Raw genomic sequence first — 6,629 nt, 5'->3', positions numbered from 1 at the left:
AAATACTTTACGACTGAAAGCAGAGCAGTGAATGTAAGTCGAATGTTGTCGTTATACTTTTCTACTTGTTTTGTTAAAATATAGACTCTATTGAGTCACTTTAAAGTTATTCAAAATTCTTTTCATTTTCCTCCAAGTGAACCTTTCCAACCTTTGATTCCAAACCTTTTTGGGGTTTAGAAAATTGAAGTAAAAGGGGACCTTTGTAAATGGGTTTTGTGTTTGAATTCTATTCCTTAAATTCGAGACGATCTTTGAATTTAATCTTGTTTCTTTGGTTCAATATATTGAATTTTAATTTAATAAAGTTGTGTCAAGTAACCCATTCTTGACGTAACAGTAGAATTGAGATGAGGATCTGTTAGCAATGAGGAGACTTGGAGATGTGTAAACTTTGGAAGAATCACTCACTTTAACACTTACTATGCGATATATTTTAACAATTTTTACAAACAGAGATGTTCCTTTCATAAGGCAACTACTTGTTACTTGATATTCGATGCTGATACCAATACTAAAATTGAATAGTCAAGTATGTCCTTATATAGGGGTTAGTTAGCTGGAGGGGATGAGGGCGGACTTAGTGAAACAAGAAATCTTATTTTTGAGTTATTGGTTGAAAAATTTGTAAGGTGGGTGGGCCTTAGTTCGGATTGGTGAAGATTTTGGCAAATGAAAAATGTTGGAGAGGGAAATGCTGGCCCGTAATTACAATTTGTCGCCATACCTGGATTTGTGGATATTGCTCTTGAGTCGTGAAGGGGAGAAAACGTAATACTCATTAGTGAACGCGAGGGTCGTTATGTGGGTCAATAGTCGTTTATGCGGGGCAATAAGATTATTAGAAATATTTATTTTTGTTAAGAAGATGATTATCACAGTTATGGAGGGTCAAGGTGTTGGAGTTTTCCGGAACATTGAATAAAAATGTGTCAAATGATGAAGTTTACCATGGAAACAGAAATGGGAATGGTGTTACACTGTCATTAGTGAGTTCGGGATTTTAGCCAACAATATGATAATAAAATAATTTAGAGAGAGCAGATGTGCTGAGGATTTTAAACTACAATAAGTTGATAGGTCTCAAAAATTGGGAAAAGTACACGCTAGCAGACACATTAGACATGACGCTGGGGGTTTGAATGAGAGAAAATTTATAATAAAGAAATGATATTTTCGCATGTTTGATATGCAACATATTTTGACTGATCAAGATAGAGGACATCGAGACGAAAATTTGAAAAAGAAAAAAATTAGAATCGGTTAACTCGCTATTGAGATATTTAAAAAAATTAGATTTACATATCAAGCTTAATATCTCAGAAAGTACCGACGGCGGTGGCTGGGTGGTTAGAGTGTGGGATTGGCATGCGGGAGAGCCGGGTTCGATTCCCGGCTGGGGGGCCAAAATTTGTGACACTCTAAATCTCACGGTTTCATTGGCGAGCGGGAGTTTCGCAAGAGACGACTGTACCTGGGCAGCTTTTTCCCTCAAATGAGATTTTCCCTGGTCCTTCGGCGAATGCGGTACAGGGGGTTGGGGGGTGGGAAGGGAACAAATCGTAAAGACCCGAAAGGGTATACGAAAAGAAAAAAAAATTTTGTTTTCATCTCAGAAAGTAATTATCCGATTGAGCCTATTTTCAATACGAACCATTGTTACTACCAGAGACAACTTCATGCCAAATTTCAAGTTGATATCTGCAGTTTTGTGGATGCTAGAGTGCGAACAACGCTTTAAAGTCAAAACGACAAAAATTAAAATATCTCTAAATTTTGTATAATTGGGTGCAGATATTTTGATTGGTCAAGATAGAGGACATCGTGACGAAAATTAGAAAAAAAAATTATAATTCGTTAACTCGCTATTGAGATATTAAAGAAATCAGATTTACATATAAAGTTAAATATCTCGGAAACTAATTATCCGATTGAGCCCATTCTCAATACCAACCATTGTTACTACTAGAGACAACTTCATGCCAAATTTCAAGATATCTCCATTTTTGAGGATGCTAGAGTGCGAACAACGATTTTAGGTCAAAAAGAGAAAAATCGAAATATCTCGAAAACTTTCTATGAACGGGTATACATACTTTGATTGATTGCGATAGAGGGCATCAAGATATTTAGGAAAAAGCGTAGAGAAACAAATGGCTATTTCTCAAAAACTAATTGACTGATCCAGCTGAATTTTGGCATGAAGTTAGTCCCAAATGACTCCAATAAACCGACAAAATTTCAAATTTTTTGGAATAAATTTTCCCGTTTATTCGTTAATTTAAAAAAAAAAGTGACCACCGAGTGGACACTATCACACACAGACATGGTCTCCAAACTTCGTATTTTTCTGTTTCAGACCTTTCTGGATCGTTTCCAAGCAAAATTAGCAGAAGTGAATATCGAACGAATGCATAGCTTCCATTCGGAAGCAATAAAAATATTTTTTTTACTAGAAAAATCGAAAAATGCGGGCTTTTACTCCCCCTCGCCCCTTTGCCCTAACATCGATGAGTCGAATATTTTTTGGGGGGTTGAGGGGGAGCTCCCGAACATTTTTTAGTCAAAAAATTTAGTCATATTGTCGCTCTTATAATGTGACCTTTCAATATTTAATTAATATTATTTCCTAAAAAGGGGATTTAGGCCGATTAAATAATGAGGACAAATGAGGGGTAAAATTAACTAAATATGTATATTTCTATTAATTTACATATTAGATCGTCGTAAGACGTTTGAAATGCCTTTTACTTGGATCTAGGGTTATGGGTAAGGCCAGGCAACTTTTGTACACGTAAAAAGGGGAGTGACTCTAATGCAGAAAAAGGGGAGAAGCTAGTCGTATCGAGGGAATGCAACTAAATATAAAAAGAATAACTAAATGGGGAAGAAACAAAGAGTGTAGGCTCACCGTTGGGGGGTATGAAGGGTAATATTGTGGGGTCAAGAGGGAAAATGAGGGGGGTAACTCGTACTCATGAAGGGACTTCACTCTGCTGAATACGTGGAATTCCACCGGCGCCTTGCACTCCTTCCAAATACCAGGGCGTTTTCCTGGAGAGCCTCCTTTCCACCTCGGGGTTTCCTGGGCACCAATACTAGAGCTGGGATGAGCTCGATGTATCGAAAATCCTCTTTTTATCCGCCAATACTTCCGGGCGAATTTTACTGTATTCACTATTACTACTTTCGGGGCACGTGGTGACTCACGGGGCAGCTATTGCACGAGTGACGGTCTCTTCTTTTCCTTCGCGATTCGTGGGGGTTCGTCAGGTGTCGATGTCCTTCGGGTTTTAATTCGGGAGCAATCGGGGCCAATCAGCACGGGTGAGTGGTGACGATGACCACAATCCAGGGATGTCTCGCAAGGGATTATTGCTGGTGGTGAATATTCGGGGGTCTAGTATGGGGAATTTCCAGGAGGCGATGGCTTCTCCAATTGATCGGGTGGGGCCGGAACTGATGTCTTCCTTCGGCTGGTGTCTTCGTGATGTCCAGGGGCAGGGGCAGAGGGGCGATGAGGGGAAAAGTGAGGGAAGGGGTATCCAACGGTGGCGGGATTTACCTTTTAGGGGGCAGTGTGTAGTGGAAAAAAATATGTAGAAAAATAATAAAAAATAAATGAATATGCCTCGTCACAAATAAAAATATTTTTTTTACTAGAAAAATCGAAAAATGTGAGGTTTCACCCCCCTCACCCCTTTGCCCTATCCTCAATGAGTCGAATATTTTTTGGGGGGTTGAGGGGGAACCTCTGAATATTTTTTAGTCAAAAAATTTAGTTCGATTGTCACTCTTATAATAAAATATTTTTCTTTACTAGAAAAATCGAAAAATGTGAGGTTGTACTACCCCTCGCCCCTTTGCCCTACCCGCGATGAGTCGAATATTTTTAGGGGGGTTGAGGGGGAGCTCCAGAATATTTTTTAGTCAAAAAATTTAGTTAACTTGTCACCCTGATAAAAATATTTTTTTTACTAAAAAAATCGAAAAACGTGGGGTTTTACCCACCCTCGCCCCTTTGCCCTACCATCGATGAGTCGAATATTTTTATGGGGGTTGAGGGGGAGCCCCTGAACATTTTCTAATCAAAAAATTTAGTCAAGTTATCACTCTTATAATGAAAATATTTTTTTTACTAGAAAAATCGAAAAATGTGGGGTTTTACCACCCCTCGCCCCTTTGCCTTACCCTCGATGAGTCGAATATTTTTAGGGAGGTTGACGGGGAGCCCCTGACCATTTTTTTGTCAAAAAATTTAGTCAAGATTTCACCCTTATAATAAAAATATTTTTTTTACTACAAAAACCAAAAAATGTGGGGTTTCCCCCCCCCCCCTCCCCACCGTCCCTTTGCCCTACCATCGATGAGTCGAATATTTTTAGGAGGGATTGAGGGGGAGCCCCTGACCGTTTTTTTGTCAAAAAATTTAGTCAAGTTGTCACCCTTATAATAAAAATATTTTTTTACTAGAAAAATCGAAAAATGTGGGGGTTCCCCCCCCCCTCCCTGTAGGATTCGAGGTGGTGTTGGATCGGGAAGGTAACGAATCAACTACGCGAGGTAACGGTTGTAAACTAGTAATTCGTTTATTGTCGTGATATGAGTATGTACAGGATGAGTCGGTGGTATGAATGTATTATATATACAGGTGAGGTGGAGATGTCCACCGAGTGGCGAGAGCTACACGACTACTAAGCAGGAGCGATTGCGACACCTGGAACGTGCATGTGTTCCTCAGGTGTGTGTCTGTGAGAGCGGTGCGATACGCGTCTCAGTGTGGATGTAGCGAGCCGCTACATGACTCCGTGCTTCAGTAAAAAACGTAGTTTTTCTGTAACAAAAAGAAAAAATTAAAAATAACAAGACAAGGTCAAGCATGAGCTTGATAAATGTTGTTGATGGAGGTGACTACGACACTCTTGCTGCTGCTAGGCGTGGGCTGTTCTCCGAGTTGTTGTTGTTCCCGAGTCCAAGTGTTGATTCGCAGGAAATATGCGTGAGATCCGCGAAGATGAGCGACAGGGCTTATTGAAATGACCGATGAGATGAATCCCTGTGTGAATGCTCGTGTGTTTGAAGGCAGATGTGTAAGTCTCAACGATGTGTTTAGCGGATATGAGCTCAGTGAGTCGGTCCGATGCTCTCAACGCTGCTATCCGAGTAATTTGGCATGAGGTTACTTTCTTCTCTCCCTCATGCGTGAATATCGCTGCGAACCTAGCGGGTGATGTTTCCATCCTCGTTAGCCCGAGTGGTCAAGATGCGATGTAGGTGCGATGAGACTGCGGGTGAGGTTATCATCCTCATTGACCCGTGCCCCGCATGCGGTGTCCGTTGTCGCTGTGTATGCCTCGTACCAGCGGAGTACTCGATGAATCCTCGCGGTAGAGGTGAATGCTGCCTGTGTGATGTGTGGACTATTTGTTGGGACAGAGTAGCAGAGTCGGAATGTTGACATCCGATGCAATCCCCGTTTGTATCGCGTATGTTGAACGGGAGAAATTCGACCGTTGACACGGCGCGTTTCCGACAATCACAAAATAATTGAAATTACTAACGGAGATTAAATGCTAGATTATTTACAACAGTGGTTGCCCTCTGAATAAAGTCGTTAGAATTCTTTATTGTAGCACTAACACAACACAACGTTCTTTGGGTGCTCCGCAACGTGTTAGCGGGTGCGAGAGAGACAACATTACACTCGGTACATGTGCACTCGGCCGCGGTAGTTAGCGAGGCGGGAATCACACAGGCACTAATAAACTGAACCACGTCGCCAGGCGACCGGTGTGTCTAATTTGCGTGCGCACTGAAGCTGTGCGTGCGCAGCAAGTTGGAGAAGACGTCCGAGTATCGATTTTCGCAGGACGCCATTTTCGCACAGGAGAACGACCACGTGGAGAAAATTGAATGAAGTCTTTTTCTTCCACAGTGTATCACTGCACTGAAATTTATGTACACTGACGAGGTGTTGCGGCGCGGGAGTTTTTAGCGAACGCGTTTGGTGACCGAAATTATTTATTTAACGCGTTGAACAAAGATAGACTCTTCCCGGGTAAAGGCACGCGCACTCATTTCACTTGTTGCACTCGCGCTTCTTTTTGATGTTGAATGAGAAACTGCCTCTCACACCGATTCCCGGTATCGGAACCAATGTAGGATTTGAGGTGGTGTTGGATCGGGAAGGTAACGAATCAACTACGCGAGGCAACGGTTGCAAACTAGTAATTAGTTTATTGTCGTGGTATGAGTATGTACAGGATGAGTCGGTGGTATGAATGTATTATATATACAGGTGAGGTGGAGATGTCCACCGAGTTGCGAGAGCCACACGATTACTAAGCGGGAGCGATTGCGACACCTGGGACGTGCGTGTGTTCCTCAGGTGTGTGTCTATGAAAACGGTGCGATACGCGTCTGTGTGGATGTAGCGAGCCACTACACCCCCTCGCCCCTTTGCCCTACCATCGATGAGTCGAATATTTTTTGGGGGGTTGAGGGGGAGCCTCTGAACATTTTTTAGTCAAAAGATTTAGTCAGATTCCCACTCTTATAATAAAAATATTTTTTTTCCTAGAAAAATAAAAAAATGTGGGGTCTTACCCCCCCCCCCCCCCCCCCCCTTT

General features: G+C 41.8%; 1 long non-coding RNA gene across 1 annotated transcript; it reads right to left on the bottom strand.

The window, feature by feature from the left end:
• Window positions 1-4,564: 4,564 nt before the first annotated feature.
• LOC107044791 lies at window positions 4,565-6,310 on the bottom strand. The gene is made up of 2 exons (XR_001461368.1): window positions 4,921-6,310; window positions 4,565-4,834 (listed from the first exon to the last, which is right to left on the bottom strand). It is a non-coding gene; the product is annotated as an uncharacterized LOC107044791 (long non-coding RNA).
• Between the last annotated feature and the right edge of the window lie 319 nt (window positions 6,311-6,629).

Source organism: Diachasma alloeum, unplaced genomic scaffold (genome assembly GCF_001412515.2).
Source record: "Diachasma alloeum isolate Michigan unplaced genomic scaffold, Dall2.0 Dall_scaffold_00805, whole genome shotgun sequence".
NCBI classification, from domain to species: Eukaryota; Metazoa; Arthropoda; class Insecta; order Hymenoptera; family Braconidae; genus Diachasma; species Diachasma alloeum.
The sequence above is the reverse complement of the archived record's forward strand: the minus strand, read 5'-3'. Positions and strand labels throughout refer to the sequence as shown.